The 26,772-nt window shown below is 51.3% G+C and overlaps 1 long non-coding RNA gene across 3 annotated transcripts in view; it reads left to right on the top strand.

The window, feature by feature from the left end:
* The window catches only part of LOC117603829 (uncharacterized), a 120,979-nt gene that overhangs the window by 69,162 nt on the left and 25,045 nt on the right, over positions 1-26,772 (top strand). For all 3 annotated transcript variants that reach the window (XR_004581304.2, XR_013062991.1, XR_013062990.1), the window contains exon 3: positions 19,173-19,317. This is a non-coding gene — a long non-coding RNA (uncharacterized LOC117603829). The remainder of the gene's footprint in view (positions 1-19,172; positions 19,318-26,772) is intronic.

The raw sequence follows: 26,772 nt of genomic DNA, 5'->3' as shown, positions 1-26,772 counted from the left end.
AACCGTTAACCAGCAGTTCAGTTTATTCGGCGACTTTCAGACTCGATTATAACTGAATCCACGCTCCTCTTTCCCCCTTTCCTGCGAGCGTCTCTGCTGATCCGCCCGCACTCTCTTCCGAGAGAAAGAGAGACATCGAGGCGGTCGTAAGCGCGTAACCGCGTTGCGCAACGTTTGCCAAGTTTACGAGAGTGCTCGCTCGCTCGCTAAGGACGAGAGCCACGCTCTCTGCTCGATCGTTTCTCGGCTATCGGGCTCGTTACTCGTCACCGATTACGACTCGATTACACCGGTTACGAGGTACTACGAGTACGAGGACGTCGATCCCCTGCGATTAACTCGCGCCACCTGAAATCGATCTTCGATTCTTTCGGAAATTGTAGGAAATCCGTGAAATCCTTCGAGCCTTGATAAGAGACGAACCGCGCGAAGTGCGTGCACGGCTGGCAAAACACGGACCGCGACCCTCTCGGTGTGGCAGGTTCGAAATAGGGGGCAGTCGAGCCGCAGGACGAATGGAAAAGCCGCACGAAACGAGCAGCTACAGCCCCTCGGCCCGTGGTATCGGCATGAATGAATAAACAGCAGCATAAATAGGCTGCTTAAAATTAGCTGTTACGAAGCGAGCGAATTGCATTTAAGATGCTATCGACCGGTCGAAACGTTATGGAATAGAAGGAAAGGTGGCCGGTCGGTCGGCGATGGTGGTGAACACCGCTCGAGGATGCCCCTGACGCCTTCCCCTTCGACGGACGAGGGAACCGGACAGCTGTTCCAAGACCTCATGGTCACCGACCGACCCTCTTCCGCTCGAAACGTTCATTTCGCGCTAGGAAAAGCGCGCTTTTCTTCTCCATGATTCTTCTTTATTAGTTTGACAATTGGAAATGTCAAGTGTTGATAAAGAGAGAGAGAGAGAGAAAAAGAGAAAAAAAAAAACACGGATCGTTCGCTTCACCTTGGCGAACCGAATCGCGACACGGCGCGTGAAGAGCTGGCAGCCTAACCGAGTGGTCTACACGGTCGATCGTCTCAAACGAATCGAATCGGTTGAACGCGTTCGTTCGCGACAAAAGATCGCGGCTCGTCGAGCGAAACGTCGGGACGCGTGCACGTTGGGACGAGGGAGGGAAAGAGTGTATATGCATAGTGCAGAGGGATTTTTATTCGAACGGCGTCGAGTGGCGTCGACGTCCGGCCGAGGCAACTATTTTAACGTCGACCGCGTCGCTCGCGGTATACACAATGTGTTGGAGGACCGGCTCGGCTCGATCATCGCTTCGACCTCGCAATTTCGATCCGCGACGCGGGTCGTTGCACCGTCCTCGACGCAGCGTCGAAGGCAGCCGGCACACGTACGCACACCCGCGTACATCGACCACCAGTACAGACTTCTTCCTCTGTATATATCGATGCACGGTATTATGCACATAGGCCACGCGTGCATCCCTTTGACGACCATAAGCCACGGTTAGGGGTGCCGCGGTGAAACGTAAAGTAGAGACCTGCACGCATACGCGTTCACGGCACCGGCACCGGTACCGCGCGCTTATACACGGTGGCCCAAAAGCGAAATCCGCGATGCAGCAATGATCGCCGTCTAATATCCCCGCGTCTTATCGCCGTTCCTGAACGTACACGATGAAGAGTACTAGCTCGTCCAAGGCCCGTTCGAATCGATCGAAATAATTTGTTACCCTTTTCGTCATCACTCTTCTACCCTTTCTACTCTCTCCCTGTGCCTGTTCCCCTTCGGTAGTTTTTCATTTCTCTTGCGTCGTCAGGGTGTAATTGACACACACAGAGCGCAAGAGGAAGAGAGAAGTTCGCGATCGACGGGAAACCACGAAGAGGATCGCGCAGAGGGTTCGAGCGTATAATAAAGCGTAATGGACCCGCCTCGGACAATCGATTCGCCCTTTTTTTTTTTTTTTTTTCGTTTTGTTTTTCATGATTTTCTGTCGGCGCACAGTCGGCAACGGTCGCGCGTAATACGGCGAAATGGATTTTTCGACTGACGTCTCGCGATCGTGACAGGCCTGCTGCCGGTGTCCGACGAAAAAACCTGTTACTCGCGTGAAAATTCATAGGGAGAAACGGATTCATCGAATCGACGGGATTATTGAAACACGGCCACGGTGGCGCGCACGAGAGATATTTCGAATCGTTTCGCCGGACGAATCGCGAACGTCTAAATGGCGAACGCGACAAAAATTCTCCCTCTTTCCCGGGGATAAAACGGGATTGTAATTAGCTCTCGAACTTAACCGAGCGTGAAATTTAATGATATTTATTTAAAGGTTATTTGCAAAATCCGTCGATAGGGTATCCCGCTTTTCCGTATGAATATTACGTTATCCAAATGACGCGTTATTAATATCGCAGCGTCGCCGTGTAATCATGCTTGGTAACGCGATATTTTATCCGATATTAAAACGTTCGCGTTAAAATAATACCATACCCTCTAGCTCTTGCTGCCCACCGATCTTTGCTTTACTCGTTCGTCGAAAAATCCCTGGGAAGTTTCGAAAAAACTTCCGCCCCGACTCGATCTTTTGCTCGGCTCTTGTCGAAACGCAAACTTTCTCAAAGAGCCTTCGAATATTTGCTCAGAAATATTGTGCAACCGGTCACGGATTCGAGTAGCGCAATTAATTTCCCGTGTACGTGGAAGTATCCTAATTATCGGAATCGGACGCGAAATTATTTACGGAATCGAACCCCAGTGAAACGATCGCGTTGCTCGAGACTTTTCATCGTTTTTCGCGCTTAATGCGAAAGACTGGAACGTTACCTCGTTCTCGTTCTTCGTGATGTTAGAGGCGTCTATATTTCGCTGTTTGCTTCGCGAAACTGGTCGAACTCGGCCCGCGCTTCAATCGAAACCACTTTTTACTTCGCGTTGAAAGAACGATCGTACGTTGGTACGTGCAGCAGCTACTCGCTGTTCCCTGTTCCCTGTTCCCTGTTCCCTGTACACGAGAACGGAGGGGAAGAGAAACGAGCGGAACAGAGAGGTATACATATATAGTACGTATAGGACGGGGCAAGAAGACCCCGCGCCAGGATTTCGCGTACGAAAGAGCCTGGCTGCTGAAGGAAAGAGAAAAGGGCTCGAACACAATGCGCGTTCCGTAGAATAAACCGAGTCTCTCGCTTCTCGATGCGAGAGCAAAAGTAGGCCTGCGACGAAAGAGTGGCCATTGAACGGGACAGAACGAGTGGGGGCCTCGAGAACCGGATGAAATTTCGGGTAGGTCGGGATCCTGCCCTTCTACTTCTCTTTCTAAACCGCAAACGCCTGGTTCGCAGCTGTTTCCCTTACCCTTTCTCTCTTGTCCCACTTTGCTTTTTCTCCTCTCCCGATCCTTCTCTTCTTCCTTGCCCCACATTTCGCTTCGAGTTCGCGGGACTTACCGAACACGATATCTCGCGATACGGCGAATATGAAAATCTGTTGAAATTCAGCATGGTCGAATCGATGGAGGAACGCGAAAGAGGGAGAAACGTTGAACGACGATGACTCTTTCAACGGCACGGAAGCACGGCCAACCGGCCATGAAATATAGATGCCTCGGTTACGAGCAGAAGAATGACAGTAATGGAAGTAGAAATAGAAACGATGCCAGGACACGATACGTAAGATGCGAGAGGACCCAGCGAGAAGGCACGGTCGAACGTTGTGTGGTCACTTGGAGTGGGATGAAAGTAAAAAAGGAGGAGTCCCCGGTTCATCGGCGAGCGGGCCTCTGTTGGTCCCCTCCGTTTTAGGACGGCCTCTAAACTCTAAAACGCAATGGCCCAGCCGTCTAATCGCCATTTTGTGGTACCCGCTCGAACGCGGAGCTAGGACGTTCAAAATGAACGCGTCGCCATCGAATGTTTACCGGGAATTTCTACTCGTACGCGGGAAAAAGAAGGACAACTGTGAACGCAGAGATGTTAATATCGTAAATTGTTTTAAACGAGGAAATTCGTTACGGTGCACGGGCAAAAACAATATCGAGAATTCGCGGTAAGCCCTAAATAAATGTATACTGTGTGTAAATAGTATAATCGCGTATTTTGTTCATTCATTAGGGTTTCCTTTCAAAATATATTTCAAGAATACCGAAAATTCGGAAAATATTTGTCAAGGAAGGATATAAATTGTAAACGCGACCAATCAACGGGGCAAAGTTAACGCGTGAAAATGAGCGGTGATGTGCGAATATCTTGTTAAAGCCACCGCGTACATAAATGAAAAGCAGTGCAGGATTTAGCGATATTATTTTTCTACCGCCACACGCAAATTTATAAAAAAAAAAAAATTGTTTGCTGCCAGGCGCAAGTAAATTGAATATCAACGAAATACAAGTGGAAAATAAATTTTATCGTTAGCGTCTCTATAATTAACAGCGGTCAATTGGTCGGCGAAAAACGAATTTAATCTGAAAATTGAAACGTCGATTGGTTGTCGAACATATCGGTCGGGCATGAGCGGGGGAAGCCCTTCGAAGCGTTTCCTTTTCAACGGGTCGACCGGCTCCGCGAACACCATAATCGTTATCAACGACGTTTCCGTCGAACCACGGAACCGAGGAGAGGCCGAAGGTCTACGACCACTGGTTTCTCTTCCCCCCCGGATTTCTCACGGTGGCCCCTTTTCCGGTGGCCCGTCGACCGCTCCTCCGTATCTGGAAGACGCCAGGAAACGAGCGGGCGCGAGAAAAACTGCCTGTTGGAGGACAGCGAACGAGAAAGGAAAGAGCGGCGCTGAGCGCCGGTCAAAGCGGAAAAGATACTTCTCGACGAAAATTCGGTTCGATAGCCACTCGGGCTACTCGTTCGACCGGTTTACCTCGGCTCCGAATCGAACGAGTTACCTGGCACGCTTCGGCGAAAGAGAAATTTACTCGACAACTACCCGGCCCATCGGATGAGTCCGTGCTACGATACTGTGGGAATTGTAAGCGACCGTAAACGAACAACCGTGCGAGCTAAATATTAACGAGCGAAAGAATTTAAGAGACAGGGTCAACGATCCCCTTGAGACGCGAGACAAAATGGAGATGTCAGTAGAAGAAGACTAGCGATAGTTGATGGACTCGCGGTTAGTCTGTTCGTGCCCGAGAAGAGAACGAGTCGCGTGTATCATTCAGGATACTGAATTAATATATATCGTGGGTATCGTGTGATTTCACTTTTTCTATTTGTTCGAGTATCGCGTCGAGCACATTTCCATCGGTTTCTCGTTCGGTCCCTCGACACCGTGGAACGTGGTTGCGGCGGCAGGACGAGAGGGAGGAGGAGTGCACCGGTGCGCCAACTCAATTTCTCCTCTTTTGGTACCCAACTTGTGGCTCCGGGTGGCGAGGTTCCCCCACCAGCGGCCCTCGGGCCCGAGGATCGAGCATGCCGGCCGGGGCTCCCTTCTCTGCGCCTCTCGGCCCATCTCGATCCCCCTCCCGACTTCACCGCGGTACGGCGCGGGCCCCGTATAGCCAGGAGGGTCCTACGGCCATTGATCCCGACCTTCGCGCGCCGAACGAACGCGATTGCCAACGAAAGCCAACTTGCCGAACCCGAACCTGCCGCACGCGGTTTTGCGTTGCCCCTCCCGCCTTTTCCCTCCTTCTCTACTCTTCTCTTCCCTTCTTTTCTTTCTCTTTCTCTTCCTCCCCCTCCTCCTTCACCATCTCTGGCATCGTCGTCAGCATCGGGCCCCGAACCACACCGTTCCCCTCCCTCTAGCCGCTCGTTTCCTTCATCCTTCTACGACAACCCACCGCACCTCCTGCCCTTCTTCCTTACTTACCGCTTCCTTCTACTCTCTCCCCTGACCGTCCTAACTTGAGCCGCGATTACACGTCCAACACTGGCTCTCTTTCCTTCCTTCGTACTCTTTCTTCGTTCCTCGTTTTCTTCCGTTGCTCGCACCGCGTACCCTGCGCTATTTGCGAGGGACCGTGCCCGAGCCCGAGCACGGGACGCCGCGCCGGCACGACTGGAAACGCTGCAACCTGCGTGCACGAGGGGGATGGCGAAACGTTGCTTCGCGTTTAAAAATAATCTTCTTCGAATTGCAATTTTTCTCGCCTCAAAGTCATAGACCTTTCTCCAGCAACCGTTTGAAATTGATTAGACTAGCTTTTTCTCTGGCGCCCGCGCCCTAGGGATTTCATAACCGAGCGTAAGTTTGTTGATTTCCGCGAACAGAGAAGATTGTAATTCGTTGCTTGAAAATTCTCGAATGCACACGGAAATGGAGGCAGCCTAGAAAACAGGACGTTCTTCTGTGTTTTCTTCCGCGAAAGAAACATCTAGGTGCTTCGTGCGGTACACGGTCGACCGATGGACGCATGTTTTACCTTGAATTCAGTCGGTCCGCCTCTCGATTCAACGCAGTTCGACAGCCGACCGCGATGTCTCGTCACGCGCGAGAGCTTTCGCGTGCGTTTTGGTTGTTACACCCAGAGCTTCGTATCCGCACCTGCCTGTTATCTGCTTCGCCTCGATAACATTTCGAGCGACGACTCATGCAGACGAGGAGGCCTGCTTTGGCCGCTCGACTCCTCGGGAAATCGGTGTCCAGCACGAAATCTCCTTCGTTTTTCCTCTCTTCGCGCGATGGAAATCCGCGGCCCGTGTGCCCGTTTCGGTGCTCGTCGTAGCTCGCGAAGGCGATGATGCGCGTAGACGGGTACGAGCGGTTAGTATCTAATTTATTTTTATTCCTGCGGTAATTGACACCGTGGCTACCGGTATAAACCATCGTTGAAATTAACACAACGAACAACGCTTTGTTCAACGATCGCTGTGCGTTCGATGCACGCGCAGTCGGCTGATCAGGTCGTCTCCTATACGTTTCGCGCGTCAACGCCAACCGCTGGCTTGCGGACATACTTTTCAGATCGCGTTACGCTGATCCCGCAACGAATACGCGAGTTCTTTTCGCGCGTGTTGTCGTGAAACGGGGCAAATTCTGCTGTCGCCATTGCTTGGAAAGGAATTTTGTCTGCTGGTAGAAAGGTTTTTAAAGTAAACGAAGAAAGAGAGGGAATTTATTTTCTATCGCAGTTGAATTTATTCAAAAAATGAACAGATGTTCGAGGTAACACAGCGTCTCGATGAAATTCCAAGCAGCTCGATGGAATCTCGATTTGCTGGCGGTGACTGTACCCGAAGTTTGCGGGCCCGCCGAAGTGAGGTGTGTACTCAGAGCCGCCAGGTACTTTCTGCTGGCAGTCGTGGTAGGTCAGTATACCCTGAGCACAAGTATTCGAAGGAGCCAACGTTCAACGTCCAACCGAGCGAGCAGCCAACCAGCCGGCGCGCCGAGGGACAAAGAGCGGCCGACGGCCCAAAAGAATAAATAAATAAAAGAGCCACGAAGAAAGAGGGACTGGAAGGAATGAACGACGCCGAAGGAAGGACGGAGAGAAAGGGTGAACCAGGGAAGAGGACGAACAAGAGGAGACAGAAGAAGAAGAAGGAGGAGGAGGAGAAGCCGGGACGGGAGGAGACGGAGAGAATAAAGTGGTACCAGGCCGAGTGGCCGCCATCAGTGCCAAGGACACCGACCGAAATCCAAGGGTACAAGCAAGGCCGACACAGGGCCCGATCCAAGCCACTTACTTGCCCTCGTGCTCTTCTTCCCCTTCTCTGATACATGTTTTTCTCTTCTCTCCTACTTCTCTTGCTCGTTACCATATCTTCTCGCGTTTCTCCTTTCGTTCGTTCGTTCGCAAGCCTTCCAAAAGACAAGGACAAAAATTGGGCGTTAAAGTCCTCGAACTTCTAGTGAACTTTAATCGCGTTGTCTCATCGAAACCTCGAGTCGATCGAAACCTTTGAACAGCATCAGTGTCCGCTTTCTACTGAATTTTTCAACAATTCGTAATGTCTCCTCGCGTTTTATCTCGTCCTCGTACAAAAGTACGCAATTTAGTCTGGCATTCAAATCCCTGATGGTGTCACGAGTGGAGGCAAAAAGAATCAGACGAAGGGGGGAGTGAAAGAAAGCTAATCGAAAGATCTTTCGCAAAATCGAGTGTAGAGTACTCGAAGCGTGTTTTCTGAAAATTCGCAAAAAGTTGCGCATCGATGAGCGACGCGTTTCGAAGCGGGGTACCAGTTTCGTTTGCTGGTTTTTCGTCGACACCTGCCACGCCGGTCTGAATTAGCTTCCGGTGTTTCGGTGGCTAGGTTGTCTTCCAGACTCTTTGCACCGTTAATTGCCAACAACGAGGATCGTCTCGCCCTTCCTCCCCTTAGCAGGCAGTCAGGCAGGCAGGCGGGCAGGCAGGCAGGCGAGCAGGCAAGGCAAGGCAGGCCATCATTAAAAGAACGAGGCCGGCGGCTGCGGGTCTCGAGTTTCGAGGCAACGCTAGGTGGATGACCGCAGCTCGTTGCACCCAGGGTTGATGACTGGCGTCGTTGCGAAGGAAAAATTCCAGAAAACGTGGGGGCGGATCGCGAGGGTGGACCGGTGTGTGTAAGTGCGTTAGCCGGCTACGATGAGCGACGAGGGTAAAAGGGAGAAGAAGTAAACCGCACGCATATGCGTACGTACGCGTGATCGGCAAGAGTATAGGTAGGGTTATTTCTCCGGTTAATTCTCCCTCTCTCTCTCTCTCTCTCTCTCTCGCCCCTTCTTCTTTAGCCCGATCTCTTGTTCGCCATCTCTCTCCCTCTCTACCTTTCATCTGGCACCTCTTGTTCCCTCTAGCATCGTTTCTCTCTTCCCGTTTCTAACCCGGTTACTCGTTCCCTCTCTCTCGCCACCTGGCTCTCTCTATTTTTTCATCCCCCAGAAGGATGAGCCTGGACGGGGTGGAGCCACCCACGCCCACGCAAGCCGGCTCTAGGCCTACCCCAACGTAACTCCCAGTGCGTATACCTACCCTTTAGGCTGGCAGCCATCCCCAGATGCAGGCGACGCGTAGGGGGCGTGTACGTGCCCTTGCGGTGGCAGGCCTGGCTGCGAACAGGTCTGCCAGTCCTGGCTGCTAGCCGCCGAGCACGTGCACGCTTTTCATGGACGCGCGGAGGGTGGAGGAAACCTAGCTTCCGTTGCTCAAGGGGCCAGGCCCGAGTGGGGGGGGGGCAACATTTCGATGCCGAGGGTGGAAAAGCCATCGGCCTCGACGAATACCGGGGTGGGAGGACTTCTCGATCATCGTCGCTCGTGATTTTTGGTCAAGCTTCTTGCGTTCATCCCCTTGCTTCCTGCTATTCACTCGGTTCGCCATTTTATTTCTTTTTTCTTTTTACACGCTTTTCTTTACTTCCTTGCGTTTTTGCTTCTTCGCCGCATCATTTCGATTCGCCGCACCGTTTCGATATCTCTCGATCGCTTCTCGCGCATCGATATTAACGAACGTTCCTCCTTTTATCGGAACGCGCGAATCCGCGCGATACGATCTCGTTCGGGGCGAGAAACGATTCTTCTGCTTCGTCGGACCGACCTTCACGGGATACCGCAAGTGTCGGCCAGGCCGTTTTGCTGGACGTTTTCTTCCCCGCGTTTCCTGTCGTCTTGCCACCCCTCGTTCCGTCTCGGCCCATCGGCCGATCTACCACGTACGCCGCGCTCCTCCATCGGTTTCTTATTCTCCATTATAAAGGAAAGGCCGTGGCCGACTGAAACACCATGGAACAGGTGCCAACCGGTTCGAGAAAGCTTCGCCCCGTCGATATGGGGAGCTTGCAGCAAACCGGTGACACTGCCAGTAGAATACACCGCGATTAAAAGTCATCGAATCGTCATCGAAGTTACAATAGGGTAGGAATAATTTTTACGCGGCGTGAACACATGTCCGCACGCACGCTCGCTCCTTATCTTCTTCTTCTACTTTTCCTTTTGCTCTTTACTCGCGTAACGTCCTCTCTTGCTCCCGATCCCCCTCTCTCTTAGCCCCCTCAGGCCCCCTCCGGTGTCCCTCCCTCTGTTCTGTGTGTTCGATGATCATCGTCCCTGCAGCAGCGTGCGTAACAGAGTAACGTCGCCAATAGAAGATGATCGTTGGTGCGACGAGGAAGCAGGATCGTCCAGCAGGAAGAAGCAAGAGGAGCGGACGGCGAGCAGTCCGCGTGGAAGAAGGACGAGGGTAGCCGTTATTTTTATAGCGTTACGGTAGGTTAGAGTCGCGTCCAACCAACGATTCAGGCCCAACCTAACCCGGCATGGGCAGGGGGGGGGGGGGGCTCCATACGCGCGTCCTCTCGTCCGCTCTCCTCCGCTCTTCACCTCTGCCCATCGCTCACCTGTCTCTCGATCTCTCTTATTCTCCTCTCTGTCGAAGCAATGGGGCGGCTGCTCTCCGTCCCACCAGCAAGGCTGCCAGCATTTATAATGCACGCAAAATTTCATGCAGAGCCGCTTCGACTGCCTTCCAATCCTTTGATAACACGCTGTTGCGTGCGTACACACGCTCCAACGTGTCTCTACGAGCACGCGTACACCACTGTGTACACCACCTTCGCGAGCAACACATGAAGAAGCATCGAACCTATGTGGACGAGCTAGCGTCTATATTTAAAATCATGCTTCTCTTCTCTTCGCTTCTCTTCGCTTCTCTTTTCTTTTCCACGCTTACCCTCTCCGTTTTCTCTTCCGCTGTTCGTACGTGTGTCACTCCCTTCGCGGTTCTTCATCGTCCACTCTTTGTTCCTTCGTCATCGCGATGGGCAACGCGCGACAACTTCCGCTGGCTGACCAGCACGCTTCCACGATCGAAAGACGCGTCTTCCGAGTGGATTCTCGAAAAAATATTCCTATTGTCGACCAACGACAAGTTCTGCCGAGATTTTTCTCGTAGATTCGTTTCTTAAAAACCCCTCGCCGCGCTACTGGATCTTCGACGTGGTTCGAACGTAAATATTTCGAAGGAGCCGATGCTCGACTATCCCTATGGTTCCCCTACATCTTTATTCGCGGTAGCACCGGAGGCAAATGGAATTTGCGCTTCCCTTTCAATGGGATACGGAAGCCGTAACGTCATTTCATGTTACATCTTGTCTCATAGGAGATCGACCGAGAGGTGTCGTGCTTCATCCTTGAGATGCATTTTCCGCTCTTCAACTAGCACGTATGCGTATTTTTACGAGCGTCACTCTTTACTCGTCCAGGACGAGAAAGAAGGTATACCGAGATGTAGATTCCTTCGGTTCATTTTTCGCCCTGTAAAATACTCGTCGTCTTACGAACGGAATAGTTTGGCCAATTCGCGTGAAACCGCAAAAGTCTCTGACAGAGATCCGTCATTGGTAACACCCTTTGTTCGTTCATTTCCGGTGGTCCAAGTTGGAAGAAGACGGGCTAGCGCGCGCGCCCCTTTCTCTTTTCTCGCTTGCCCGAGTAACGGGAGAGTAGAGCAGACAAGTTAATTAAGCAAAGACTCTCTTAACGCGATTAACGGTGTAACGGGTTTTAATTATTCCTGGCACCTCGTCGCCGCGAAAATCCTGACCGTTTTCGGTGACAAGGCGAAACGCAGGGTCCGTTCGAAGAGGGTTCACGGTAATGGGAAGACTCGCCATCCCTAAATTGCTCGCTTCTCAATTATTCAACGGCGTTTCTCCTTCCACCGGTATCTTTCTTCCCTCCTTGTCTTTCTTGTCCCCGTTTCTCCTTCTTCTCAGAATCCCATTCTTCGTCTCTCTCTCTCTCTCTCTCTCTCTCTCTGTTTCTCATTCTCCGTCAACTCTTCTCCCGGAATTAAAGTACCACCTATCCAATGGCCTAGCTCCATTATGCATCGGCCTCGACGACGACGACGACGACGACGTCGGCGACGGCGACGATGACGGTGACACGGCGAACGACGACGTCGTTGCTGCCGCCAATATCGTCGTTGACGACTACCATGAGGACGAGGATGCGGAGGTCCTCAATGCAAACCGCGCCAACATTTAATTCAGTTGAACGCAGCGGCATTTCGCGCCTCGTGATGTTCCATTAAAACCCGAGACAATAACCTGACAGCTCTGATCGGCACGTCTCCACCGGTGCCCGTGCACCGCGCCGTTTTAAACGAAATCAAACCTGTCTACCGAGAAACTGACTTCCGGCTTCTGCACTGCTCCATCCACGGACGCGATTCTCTTTCTCCGCGTCCCTGCCATCCCATCCGCCCACTTTCCATCGGTTTTCGTTCCATTTCAGCTTATTCGCTCTTAATGAAATCAGATACAGCAGAGTCGACACGTATTTTTTTTTTTTCTTTTTTTCGGGACGACGATCACGCCTCGAGGAAAAGAAAAGTTTTAACGAGGCAACAGCATTCGTTATATTTTCCGTTTTTCTTTTCGTGTCGGAAGAAGGAGAAGAATGAAACGCGTGACCGATAAATTGGTGGGTCAAGAATCGCGAGGCCGGTCCGTTGATTTCGCTGCTCTTATTGCCGCGCGACGCTCGGGACTCGAAGTAGTCAGCCGAGACGGCTTTTCTCACGGAAATAATTTCCCGGAAAATTAACGTCTCCGAGTTGGTGCACGCGTGTGTACACTGTGCACGCACCGAGCGAAACCGGTAGATAAGTAGGGGCTGGGGTGGATTGCGGCGAGCTCCATTGCTGGAGTAGCTAGGAAAAACGTTCGAGGAAAGAAGGAGGATGCGGAAGAGAAGTGAGAGGGAGGCTGTAGAGAAACGAAGTCAGAAGACAGAGATCTAGTTGCCAGTGTCACTCGCTAGACACACGACAGGGTGGTTTGCGTTAGAGGTTCGAAATCCAGCCCGAATGTATGTCAGATTTCTTTCGAGCCTCGAGCACTCGATTGACCTAAAGAAATTCATCGAACGAGGCTGTAAAATAATTCGTCGCGTTGAATAGCGAGTTCCGTTTGCCCTCGATCGACCGAAAGTAACAGAGATGAAACAAAGGAAGAAAAAGGACGAGCAACAAAACTGGATGAAAGATCGCGCAAAGAATCAGGACCAACGGACAAAGAAAGAGAGGGAGAGGCGAGGGGGAATAGCGCGAACCAAGAGACAACGGGTAGCACACAGTTACACAGCGTTATAAGATCGATAGCTGATGCGATACCAAGCCAAGCCAAGCCAACCCAACCCAACCCAACGGCGAGCCGACCCAACCGAACCCAGTCCAACCCTCGGTTCGTTCACCCCCGCGGCACATTCGCGCCATTATCTGTTCCAAATGTCGTCAACGGCATCGTTTCGTTTACGGTGCGGCACATCCACCTTCTCCCTTCAGCCGAGCAGACACACACAGAGAAAAACGCACACAGTCCTTCCGCGCGGGATATATGCCCGCTTCTGCCCCCGCGGCGGCTCCTCGCGGTCCCTCGTGAACTCGTGCAAGCCAACCGAGAAACCGGGCAGAGACTTGCCCCGTTTCCTCCTCCTCCTCCTACTCTCCGCGCACCCTGTACCTCGCACACACATATACATACCCCCTACACCCTGTCTCCGCAACCCCCGTAGCTCTTGCTCGTTGCTTGTTTTTAAGGTTATGTGTTCGCCGCGCATTACGACCCATTCCGGTGCTCGGCTACGTCGTTTTACGAATCCCTGATTCCGCCTTATCGTCTTCCACCCTCCCCCGCGCCGTTTCGTTCTTCTTTAGTTTCCGCCCTCGCCCTCCGCCACGCCGGAGGTCGTTCCATCGCGAACGCTCCTCTCGCCTTTACAACCAACGCTTATTTCTTTTTCGACTCCTCCAAGGATTCTTTCCTCTCTCTTCTTTTTTCATCTTTCCTTTTTTCTTCTCCTATCCGTCGCTTTATCGACGAACAACCCCCTTCTTCCTTACGATTCCTTTCGAGAATCGTTCCGCGAACGCTGACGAATGTCCCGTCGAACGAGCCTCGACTACGACCGCGTAGAAATAATACGCGTTTTGTCGTGGCTGAGAAGAACGCAGCGTTTGTTCCGCGCGAGCGAACGCGTCTCGATTCGAAATAAAAAAAGGAAGAGAGAGAGAAAAAAAAAAATTGTTGGAAAGCTCACCGCAAGGGGAAAATTACGAGCGAAAGGGGTTAAAACGCGTGGCGGTGGTGTTGGTGCCGCGTTCGCAACGCTTAGCGCGCGTACTCGAGAGAGAAGAGCCGGATAATTGAATGTCGAAGACGTTTCCCTTTGCCGTTTACGAGAGGGGAAGAGCAAAGTTTTCTGGCTACAGTTCCGCGTATTTTTCCATAACTGGAACGAGGTGGCGCGTTTGAGTGGCAGCTGCCACGTGAAACGCTCCGCTATCCAGTTTTATGTCCGATGCACACTCCAAGACGCTCGCCCCGTTTCCTCGACACGGTTTCCAGTTTCGCGTGTACCCTTCAACGATAAATTATCTCGATATCGAAACGAAGAGCCGCTTTGGTCGAAAGATGATGTCGTATTCGATCCCTTAGGTCGATGGTAAAAGAATTTCCAAAAAACGTGATCGATTTCGTGGTGATTCGTGTTCTAACACGAGACCACTTTCGCTTTCGACTTTGCCACGGCGAGGCTTGGCTCGTGCTTTTCTCCAACTTTCAACAAGTAGCTAAACTCCGCCTCCCCGGCCCGACCTCTGTTCCGGTATCACCGAAACTCGGTGAAACGCTTCCGTCTTCCTCTTTCTTTCTCGAATCCCTCGAACAACCCGCGCGGGGGTTGCGCGCTGAATTCGAATTTCAAATATCGAATTTCGAATCGTGTCTTTTCGTCTATGCCGGCGATCACGAGAGGAAAGTGCCGCGCAAAGTTGCCAGAATTACGTAACGTCTACCCACATGAGGGAATTCAATGTCACGACTGAGCCGAGTTGAAAGAACATGCACTACCATTCACAGCGGACTAGTCGGCCGTGCGGCGAGGTGCGAGACGAAGAGCGAGAAAACGCGGGAACGCTGGAGAAAGAGAAGCGCGGAACCTTTCCCCACCGGGCTGAATCTCCCTGCGTAAACCTTATCTTTCCCCGCGATCGGATCCGATGCACGGAACCTCCTCCGATACGCGCACTTCCGGCGGACACCTAAATTTAGACTTCTCTCTTTCTCTTTGACTTTCCCTTTACGTTTGTACTCGGCGTACGATCGTCCATTAGGAACGGCGATAGAGCGGGTAGGGTAGGGGCATAAAAGAATAGGAAAGGAGGCGAAGGTGGAGAAGAAGACGAGGGAGAGGCGTAGAGGTAGACGCGGTGGCCGGCTGTCCGGTGGTTCGGCTATTCGGCCGGCTGGCAGGTTTACAAGGAGGTAAGAATGGTGGCGAGGTGAGAGGAGAGAGGAGGTAAGGAAGGTAAGGAAGGTAGGTTGGTAGGTAGGTAGGCAGGCAAGCAGGCAAGTAAGCAGGAGAGGCAGCGTTCCCCGGGCTGAAGAGTACCTACGACACACACCGTCACGCATTCACCCTCGTCCGATCCCAGACCTGCCTGAACTCTTTTTCCCTTGCTCCCTTCTTTACCTTCCTCCCTTTCCGCTCGCAGCTCTCGCCACGCAACCGAGCTGCCTATTCGCCTGCATGCTTGCCCCTGGCTGCCTGCCTGCCTGCCTGCCTGCCTGCCTGCCTGCCTGCCTGCCTGCTTGCTTGCTTACTTGCCTGCTTGCCTGCCTGCGTGCCTGCTTCCACCACCGCCACCACCAACACCACATCGCCTCTCTTTCTCTCCTCATCCACCTTCTCGACCCTTCTCGCTTTCCTCGTCTACGTTCCATCTCGCTCACTCCATCACGTTCTATCCTTCTCTCTTTCGCTATTTCTTTCCCTTCACCCCTCCTTCTCTGTCTCTGTCTCTCCGTTGCACCCTCTCGCGCCTCCTAGGCTTGCACGTCGAGCAGTACTACGTGCCGTCTGACCCTCTTTTCCCCGTACCCCACTACCCGCTTCCTCCTTTTCCTTCTCTTCCCGCTCTTTCTCCGTCTTCCTCTCTGCCACGTTTCTCCGTTTCTCCTCTGCTGCCGCCTCCACCGTCACCTCCACCTCCAACCTCCTCCTCTTCCTCTTCCTCTTTTGCCCGTCGCCGATTTCTCTCTCCTCCGGCCTCGCCGCTCCTCTCGCGCGGCCCTGCGCCCAGGGGTGAACGAACCTACTAAATGACGGCCATGAAAACAGCCGAAGCTCGGGCACGAAGGATGAAGGAAGCCACGGACCTAACCCGCGGGAAGATCTGCCCTCTCCGCTTCCTCCTCTTCTTATTCTTCGACATTGATCTCTTCTTATTCTTCTTCATCGTTTCGTTATTCCGTGATTCGCTTCGCTCTTTTTAGCCCCTTTTCCTTCTCGCACGACCACTGACCGAGTGATTTTTTAACAATTGTCGTTCCACTCAGCGAAAGGGGAGAAAAAATCCGTCTCTTCTTTCTCTCATTTTTCTAATCAGAGTTTTTGCCCCGCTCCAGCAAAGACGATTCTTTGAATGTTGGAAAACCGGCGGGAGGAAGAAAGGCTAATCTCGGGATAGATCTGGGTGATCGACGAAAGAGATCGATTTGAAACGATCGCGGGAGGAGTTTTCATTGAAGAAGAGAAGAAGCACCGCGGAAACTGGTCGCGTAGCCATGTGAGCGTGGAAAACGTCGGGAACGGAGAAACGGCGAATAGGAATTACGAAGTCAGTGTGTCTCGTCGACGCGGCCGACTACCCTCGAACAGGCATCGTGCCGGAAGAGCTCACCGTCGCGGCGGAAGTTCGATTCTCAGGATCGATTCCGTATGCCGTCTGGCTCGGCTACGTGCGCGTCTCGTCGCGCTGCCGAGCGACAACGCGACCGGCGTTCGCCACTCGTGAATCTCTTCTTCGATCGCGTCTGCTTCTGAAAACCAGCATCGATCCTCCGGCGTGGCGTAAATACCAAAGTCGGCGTGCACGATTATCAATACGAGTTCGTTTGCGTAATCTTGGAACGATAAGAACTCGTTTCAGCCGTGCGTAAGTTTACGTATGTAAGATACGAAAGAGTACATTTAATTGCAGAGCCGAGGTTCGCGAAAGAATTTTCGCATGCGATACGATAAATTTATGCAGGTAGCTTATGCGCTGATCGATAGGTTTTTGTCTCGAGTCGTCTCGCAAGCGAACGCTCTCTTTTTGCCGAACGAACGGTAATTTGCTTCCGTTTATAAAAGGCACAGAGAGAAGGCTTCAGGATTAGACCGCAACCGGTCTCTCAGTCGCACGAGGCCTTTGCGTGAATATCGGTCTTGTCGTAACTTTTTTTCTCGCTCGCGCCAAGTATTTTTATTAGTTTACATGAAATTACACCCATCTCCTTCCGGTCTAATAAATAAAACAGCCAATAATAGCTCGGAGAGCCGCGCGCGAACGCGTCGCTCCGTACGCGGTCTATCGTCTAAGAACGTTATTGGTTCTTTTTCATCGTTACGTGAAAAAAGGATCCTCCATTTAGAGCGGCGTTGTTATCCGATCACCGATAAATTGACCCTTTATCCTCGCAATCTTTATTTTCCCGATCGTTGCGTTTCAGCCTGTAATATTAGAAGACCACTTTTCCTGTCTAACAAAGTTTACCTATTACATAGGAATCACGTTCTTAATCGTTCCGATAGAGACACTCGTCGCGAAAGACTGATGATTTAGACGGTAATTATGGACTATAGGTATACACAGTAGACTGGAAGAGGAAGGGGATATGGATGACTCTTGCGACGCGTCATACCGATGTCACCCTTAGATATCTAAGGGGATGTAGGTCAAGAGTTATTTCACCCTCCGAACGTTATTCTTTCCTGATTTTCCAACAGTCAGCTTCCCGTTCATGCAGCGACGATCGTTGACTCGCGAAATCGTTGACGGAAGTGAAGGATCGAAAACGAGTTCATCGTCCAGCGAGAAATCGATGTCGCTCGATGCCGTTTGTTTAGGCTGGCATGCACGCGTGGCATTCGATCGCAAAAATCGCGTCGAGTTATTGTACTCGGTCGACGTGCCGTTGGCCACGGTTCCAGAGGAGAGACGAGGAAGAAGCGATCGAAACGGGCTTCGAGTTTCGAGTCGTAAAACCAGACCAGACCTCGGCTCGACCCTTTGCTGCCGCTCTTTCGTTCCCTTTTTCCTCTCTGCTCGCACCCTTGCCGAGATTTCCTTCGTCCCCGTACCGCTCTCGATTGTTTTCGGATCGAGCAGCCATGGGAATCGCTGGAAAGCACGCGGAAAGGGGCCTTCCGAAGATTCAGCCACCGGCCTCCCCTCGTCCCTGTTATACATATATTTTTCCCTTTATACGTATCTCGGAACGATCGCTTCGAATTACTTCGTCGTTTTCAAATATCACAACAAACGCGCTTGTCATCGAACGAAGGGGGTTCCTTTTAATTTTATGCAATAGTAAAAGGAATCGTGGGAGAGCGAACAGTTTACGTAATGGACAAGGTAACTGCCTACAACGCGAAAGAGGAGGGTTCTCGATCCCCTTTTGCCAAGTGTACCAAGTTGGCGATTTCAAACGCGTTTTCACAATATGTAAGACGTCATTTCCTTTCCCAAGAGAAAACTCGATCGAATAAAGCGATCTCTTGAAAGTTTCGAAAACCTTTGGCAGAGCCAATGATCCAAGAAAGAACCAATGATTCTTAAAGACACCGTAGATCGCGAAGCTGGTGGTTGGAACACCTGCTTTCCCGCCTGTTCTTTCGCCCGGTTCTCTCGGCGTGCACCGGAAACGCGAAACGCACGGTTCATCGTCGACAACGATTTTAGAAGAGGCCCTCCTCGATGACTTCCGTGAGTTGAAAAAAAAAAAAAATGGCGGATACGAAGTCGAAAGCAGTCTCGAGACGGGAACAGAAGTAAAGAGGAGAGAATAAAGATCTCGATTCGCTTTCGGGACAAATCGCGTCTTACGAATTAGCCCGATAGGCCTCGTTCACCGTTTCGTGGATCGACTAACAAGCGAATTCGATGGAAAGTTTAAATGGACGTTAAACGAGTCGCGACGCTGGATTCTCTCGGAACTTAGCTCCGTTCGATCTGGTCTCGTTCTGTTCCAGCTCGTTTGATTTTACGAATCCCCCCCCCCGTTAAGTAACGTCGAATATGCTGATTACCCGTGATCAGGATTCCCGACGATCGTCGCGGGCTTTTTAACAATTCCACTTACCGCGCCCGTTGAAACACGATTACCCTTAAACACAGCTTTCGCGAATACCGATGCTTTTCCACGCTGAATCGCGTACAACTTAAACGATCTGCCAGTATCAGAATTTATACTAATATCATTCTCTTTTTCAGATTTGTCGTTCTTCGATCCCTTGGAATCTGCTAATAAAAAGAGAACATCGTCTGGTCGGATCGCCAAATTTAAGCTTCGCATCCAGATCCAAGGCACGAAGCTACGTACGCGGTTAGAAACGGGCTCCTTGGACTTGGCCAAGAGGTACGTTATTAGCATACTCGCACAGTCAAACGAGCTATTGTCTCATTATCGATGTCGAGGTTCGGGAGCGAGGTAAGGGGAGAAGCGGAGTCAGGTTGTACGTAGATGCCAGTGTATCGTAATGGGTTCGTCTCGATCCGTCTGGAAGCGCTACCTTCGTCTCCCCTGCTGCTTAATCCTCCCTCCGGGTAAGGGAAGGTGCGATAACAAGCCAGCAACCTACCTACCTACCTTCTTCCCTAGCTATCGCCGGCTCCGCTCTAGGACCTCTCGAGACGGGAGAATGCGCGCACTCGCGCTCCCGTCAACGAGCAAGAATTCAGGCCGTACGTGGCCATACACCGGGTACAAACCGGCAGCTCTCTGCCTCCCAGACTAGTCGCGATCGACACCAGACACGCGGGGGATACTTGGATATTTGGCGCAGCAACATTTTTAGGTCACGATAAAGGAGCTAGTAACCCCGTAAAACGAAGGAACTACAGATAGAAATGAATTGCAACGTCATTCCGGTTAATTGCCAATGCGAAGATTCGACGAGAAAGAGGATCGTTAAAACTTTCTTGCCACTTTTTCGTGGTCGTTCGCGAAATTAGCCTAATCGATAGGTCAATTTCGATCGCGTAATTGCGGTCGGTCCGTTTCCCACGAACGCGAAGTAGGCGAAAGACCCTTTGAGGTGGATTCCCGCGTAATTACGGCTGACGAGCTTTAAAGCTGCGGTGCTCGAATAAACTGAATTTCGGCCAAAGTGCCACTTCAGAGGAGAGCCGGCCAGAGAGGCACGGCCGGACGAAAAGCGTGAACAGCTACTATAGATAGACGGCGAGCACGTTGAAGCCTTCAAAAGAGCGGGTTAGCACCGTTGCGAGAGAGCGGGAAAAAGGATAGCCTGTGACTTGTGACGCCCTTTGCGAGTAAACTCGCGCCTCCCTTTGCCACCTGGATGGGATCGTTGTTGTTTTACGAGGTAAGAGATAAATCGACGTGTAAACTTCCATTCACGAAATTTCATTTCTAGTTTTCTCTCTCGGTTTTCCTGCTTCGACTCCACGTCAGAGTGTCGCGCGTAACTCTGCCCTTTCAACCAGTTCGTTTTCACCGACGATTTTTCTAGAATGTTTGAAATCGAAAGTGAAAAGGGAAAAGGAACGCGACGTCGCCGTTGAACGGGAACGAATTCGTTGCGAGTTGAACGATCGTTGCACTTGGACTTGCAGCGTGTGCAGCCGCGGTGTAAACTCTCGAGCGAGAGTGAGATCCCGCGTATAGTGGGGGAAAATCGGGTTACCAGCGAGATAGGTATGGGACAAAGGTGCAAAACCATGGAAATTAAGAGCTCGTCTGTTACCCGCCTGACAATTTCTTTCGCGATAAAAATTTCAGAAAAAGAACGAAAGGTTTACTTCCAAAACATCTTTTCCCCCCGCAGTTATGATCGTAAATCAGCGCGACGCTACCGTGGTCGTAAAGAGCGACGCACGCGATAATTAGCTGCGATCCAGTCTCGCAGAAACGATCCAACCGGTCAGCGATATAATTGATCGTGCTTAACGGACTGAGTGGTACTCCGTAAACGGTTGCGTTCACCGATCGAACCGCGACTTCCGGCCAAGCGACGAGGAAACTGTGCTGGAAAGGGAAAAGCCGAGTAGAAAGAGGAACGAGCAGAGAGATGCGGTGAAGTAGAGAGAGGAGGTGGAGGAGGAGGCGGAGGAGGAGAGACGGCGATCGTGCGAGGAAGAGGAAGAAGGTCGTGACTCTGGTAGCCTACATCCAAACGCGGTTATCTCCTTCCCTCTCTTGCTGTCCTTACGCCTTTGCTTTGCTTCGCTTTGCTTTCCTTTGCTTCACCTTGCCTTCCACATACACGCATCGCACCATCTCTCTCGCTCCCTGCCCGTTACGCCGACGTTAACGGCCCTTAACCATAGCGTAGGTCGACTCAACCCTGTAACCGGCGATACGGGTTTCGTTAAACGGCCTTTCGATCGCGGTATACCCGTGGATCTTTCTACTTCGCGTGTCAATTGAATTTTAAGCGGCGCAGAGCAAAGGGTTACGCGCACCGAATACGCCCGCTATCGAGCTCAGAAACGGGCATCACCGGGTGGAAGATGCCAATAAATATTAAGCAATCCCAACGTCGAAGCTATATCGCGTCACGCGCTCAATTATTCATGAAAGCATCGCTGCAAACGGTATACACTCCCGGACAGCATGTAGTATCTGTTCCTTTCAATCGATATCGCGTAATTGTACGCGTAAACGCTGCAAACTTTTCATTTCATTTGATTCGTTTCAAATTCACGGGTAGATTTGTTCTTGAAAAAGTTCCCTTTCCTTTTTGCAATCGAGCCAGGTGGAAAAATTTGGCCGGAATGCTGGGAGGCTGAGCGACGGACGGGTCCGGTCAGTGGAAAACGCGCACGGGATACGGCATACGGTGTTCTTGAAATTGAATGTGGCCACGACAATACGCAAACACAGACGGCCACGGGGACGATGCGAATTTAATATTGGCAGGATTTCGCTTGCAAAAGTGTCGGGGGATTTCGCGATTGAAATGCATCGTAATATTATCATCCGTTGTAATTTCGGTAATGCAGCGGCACGTGAATTACGCACGGATCCATAACGGCACGCTATATCCCGCCACGATGTAATTCCAGATAGGAACGCACGGAATATTCGAAAGTCATTAAACCTACCGTCCGTCCCATCGTAAAAATCACTTGTCCGCGCACCGGTTCGCAGATAAACGGCTACCGTTGTGTCGTTTCAACAAGTTTTCGAGTTTGCAGGAGGGAAAATCTTGCCGATGTAACGTTGCGACAATGTTCAAAACCGTTTGCGTTTATTTGATCGTTTCTCGGCTGCGTACATATGTATAATATAATAATGAACATGCGGTCGCGAAGGTGTTAATAGAGATACTCTGGTGGTATCCGAAGAGTCCCACGGTGGGTCAGCTGGAGTAGAGGACGAATGCGAAGGAAGCTGTGGTTCGGTCGCGCAGAAGCGAGCACCAGCAGCGGCAGCAGTAGTAGTAAACTCGAGTACTTGGAAGCCGGACGCTCGTCTCGGAGACGCGTAGCGAGACGGGAACGTAGCGTGTGCGTGCGTGCGTGCGTGCGTGGTAAAAGCAGGGACGTAGGAACGTAGGAGAACGTAGGAACGGACATAGGTAGTCCGGTCCGGTACGTAGGACGTGCGTGGCACGCAGGGTGTTGGTGTAGGTCCAGGGCCCGGCTCGGCCAATGAGGGGCCGGGAATTGGTGGCAGAACGGCGAGCAGGCCGGCCAATCGCGGGGCCCCGGCTCCCTCGGGGTTACTGACCTAGCCAACGCGTTAAATATCCCATCCTGAAAAATATCCTGCCCTCTGCCTCGCTCCACGACCGAACGACGAAGACGCTGCTATTACACGCGTGCAACGCGTACGACGTACGAGTACGAGTACGAGTACGCGCGGAAAGGGAGAAAAAGAGGGAAACGGGGTACAGAGAGAGGAAAGAGGAGGCGCAAGGGTTCCATCGACAGAGACCGAGAGATAGCTGGATAGAGGGATAGGGAGAAAGAGAACCGCGTCCGTATACCCCCTTTGTTTGCACGACCACGTTCGACCGCCTCGTTCTCTCTCTTTCTTTCCAATCTCTTCCTCTCCCTACCTTTTTTCTCTCCTCTCTTCTTTCTCTGCTTCTCTCCGTTTCTCTCCGATTCTCTCCGCACGCACATCTCCTACTCCCCGCGGCTTCGTATTTCATTGATTAGTATTGCCCATTAAAAAGGATGCCTTTATTTCGCCGCTCTTCCATTCCCTCCGATCGACCACTCTCTCCGTCTCTACCTTGCTTCTCCTCTCTTCTCTTCTCTTCTCTTCTTTTCACCGCTCTCTCGCGCCTTTCTGTGCATCGTGCTTGCTCCGTTTCTCGAACGCTCGCGCAACCAGCTTGAAGGCGGACTTTCATCGTCCATACTCTTGTAATTTGGTTAGATCCGCTGAATCGATTCCAACGTTCATACGAAAAAGTCAAAAATGCGATCGAGAGATCGCCATTTACGACAGTGAAAATGTTGGTCAGACTTTTTAGTCGAACGACACGCAGGAAGAGCAGCCGGTACACGACCGGAAAGCACGAGTCCACGCACGCACGACACCGAGAACGTATCGTGGTCGTTCGCGCGCCCAATTGCAGACCGGCAGAGAGTGGACTGTTGGCCGGAAGCACGTAGTAATATGCGTAAAAATATTATTAATGAGCGCAGTGACGCGTCACTCTATGGCCGCTCCGATTCTTCCTCCTCCTCTTGAATCGTTCTTCCGTCTTTATCTTGCGTCTCTTTGACGGGAAATCAAATTCAAATAGCAGAACACTGCAGCGGTGCAAAGCAGTTCATTTAGAAGAAAAACAAATAAAATAAACAAGCTTAAGGTCGCGCGACAAGCCAAGCTTTTAATCGTCAAAAAAGCTCGTCTCGCGTGAAAAAAAAAGATGAAGAGAAAAGAAAAATGGACGCGTCGACATTTAAAATCGCCCTCGAGGCTCTCTTTGAGGAGAGGCGAAGAATCCGATGGCGACCGATAACCGGTGAACGGTGCGTAACGCGATAAAGGGTTAAATTTGCTAGGATGAGCCGTGGAGCGGAAAAAAATACGAGGAGAATCGAGCGATTCCCTTTTCGTGGCTTTTTTAGTCCGCGAAGCTGGCAAGTTGGTTCCAGAAACGATGCAGTTGAGCGGTGGCGTGGCGAGGCGAGGCGAAGCGAAGCGAAACGCGCGTTTGTGTGCGTTCTCGGTAATAGAAGAGAGAAAAAAAAAATAGTGAGAGGCGGCGTTGACGAGGAGAAGGAAGGAGAGAGAGAAAGAAAAGAGCGGGGCTACTAAGGCGGCCCAACCCTTGTGGACTTTTGTATCGATTACCCATCGGTTGGGCGAGGTTTCGCCCTGGCGTCGAACGCCTGTAATTTTAGCGCAAATATTCTCGCGCTAATTGGAACGATCGTTTCGTTGCCCGTTCATTAGCGGGCCAAAATAATTTCGCGCGATCTCTGACGCGCAAAATCTATCCTTAAATAGCCTCATCTTCTCCGTTTCGAGAGGGAGGATCGTTATCCCTGTTGACGCATTCGATGATACTCGAGGGTCATAACAAAATTAGCAGAAACGTTCTCTAACGAACGGGACAATTTTTGTCGATCGAGGATCGCTGGAAGTGGCGCACAAGATGGACGCTTTAAAATTTCAAATTCGGCCCGCGATCTGCAAGTCAACGGGAAGCTGAAAAGCTTAACTGGCCGCGACGGTACGAGGAGCCGCATAAAAATATCGGCCCGCCAGGTATTTGCATTCGAGAATCGTCCTCGATACTCGAGCCCTCTCTTCCCGATCGCTTCCCTCTCGAATACAATCATACTCCGAGAGAACAGAGGACATCTTTTTCTTGAAACTTTATACCTCGCCCACGTAACGCTCGTCGAGCGTTAGCCACGGATGATAAACTTTCGAGGGATCCTGTGTAGGTGAGGAAAGGAAGGGAAAGGAAAAGAAAGGAAAATCTGTAGAAACCCGCATAGTTTGCTATTTTTAGATATTTGTATTTCAGTTAGATGGCAAATGGATATTTTTCAAACAAAGTGTGAAAACGCGTTTTACTCGTTTTGACGAGAGCAGAGCTTCGATGCTAATCGATTCTAACGCGATCGCAACAATTTAGTGGACCGCGTAACCTGTATATGTCGTTACATGCATCGAGTAAGCCGCTTAATCGTTTAATAATAATGGTAATAGTATCGCTAACAAATAGACGGTGAGCAAATAGAAGCGAGTAAATCGCATCGATCGTATCTCGACCAACGCGTGCCTACATTATCGTGGAAATTAATTGTCGCGTTCGTGTTACATCCTCGCTTCTGTTCAAACTCTCTCCAAACAGCTTTTACATTGCAACTTTGTGCGACAAAGTTTCGAAACACACTCGGGAAGAAATCGTTGAGTTTTCAACAAAAATGTTGCCGCGTAACATTAAAATATAATTCGGAATCGTCGCGATAAAATCGAGGATCGATGGTGACCGCGCGAAAAAGATTCGAACCGTGGCGAATAACTGCATTCGCGGAGACACAGTGCGCTGAAAGTGGGCTGCAGACCGCCTCGGTAAGCCGATTATCCTCCTAAATACGAAGCCAGAGCGCTGCATGTGGCTTAAATTGGTATTGTTTTCTTTTTTCGCTCTACCCTCCTTTTCTTCCACGTTCACCCCGTTTTCCGGCTTTTTCATCGCGTTTCCCCGATCGAAAGAACGGAACCAACCGTCTCGCGTCTCGCCGAAAGCGGCGGAACAATGCGGAAGACGCGGGACCGTGGCAGGAGCCGGGCAGAAGGTGGTAGGTGGCTTCGAGGCGCGGCACTGCAAAGAAGAGGCTCGCGTGAGAAAGAGGACGAAAGAGGAGAGAAGGAGGAGATTCTCGGTGCGGAGAATGCGACGACGAAATGTTGGTTCGGTACCACGCGGCGAATCGACGATTTACGAGCGCAACGTCGTGCCAGTGGAGCTCGCTTCGAATAGGACGAAGAAAAGGAGAGGAGAAGCCAGGTAACGAAGAGGGAGGGGCGAGGGGGCAGGCGGTGAAGCGCGCGATTTTTCCGCGGGCGGGATTTTGAAACCTGTTTGAGCGCTTTGAAATTAGAGAAATAGAAGAGCGTCGAGCAAAGGCGAGTACGGGCGGTGGGTATAGGTAGGATCGGGTGCAGAGGCTCCGCCAGTCGACTCGAGAAGTGCAACGACTCGAGGATGAAGAGCGGCGAAGAGAAGAGACAAAGAGAGAAGAGAGAGCCGGACGAGCCGAGACGTACGCAGAGGAGAGAAGATCGGCAAAAAGTAGTTCGTCGTTCGTGTACGCGTTGCGCGCCGCGCCGATTCTCTCCCGTGCACCAGTGTGCCTCTCTCGATCTCTCGTTTCTTTTCTATTTGCCGCTTCTTCTTCTTCTTTCGATTCGCCGTCATCGTTGTTCGATTCTCTTTTCTTACCCGATCGAACGTAGATCGGCAGCCGCGACAGGCCGTGCACAAGGAATATTGGGTTTCCTAGCATGCGCAACCGTGTCTTCTCTTTGCTTTTATTTCCTCGCGAAACTGGAGCTGCTCGCGAAACCTTCCTCGAGTAATCGTCGTCGCGGTACCACCGCGATCTTCGTCGCACATCGAACACCGACATCGAATTCTTCGCTTTTGGCGAAGGATAATGTTGACGAACTTTGCAACTCCGAAACTGTACCCGGTGCTGAAGTTAATCGTGTTTCGCGATAAGATCAAAACCAGCCACCTGACGTACTTTTTAATAACCATCGGGGACGACTGTTCGAACGTTGCCATCGATGTAGGTCATCGTAACATTCGATGCGCTTCCAACTTTTTTCCAGTCCTGCCTGTTCGATCGTCTTTTTCCTCCTTAT

Source organism: Osmia lignaria, chromosome 11 (assembly GCF_051020975.1).
Source record: "Osmia lignaria lignaria isolate PbOS001 chromosome 11, iyOsmLign1, whole genome shotgun sequence".
Classification (NCBI taxonomy): Eukaryota; Metazoa; Arthropoda; class Insecta; order Hymenoptera; family Megachilidae; genus Osmia; species Osmia lignaria.
This window is presented reverse-complemented; position numbering and strand designations above follow the sequence as displayed.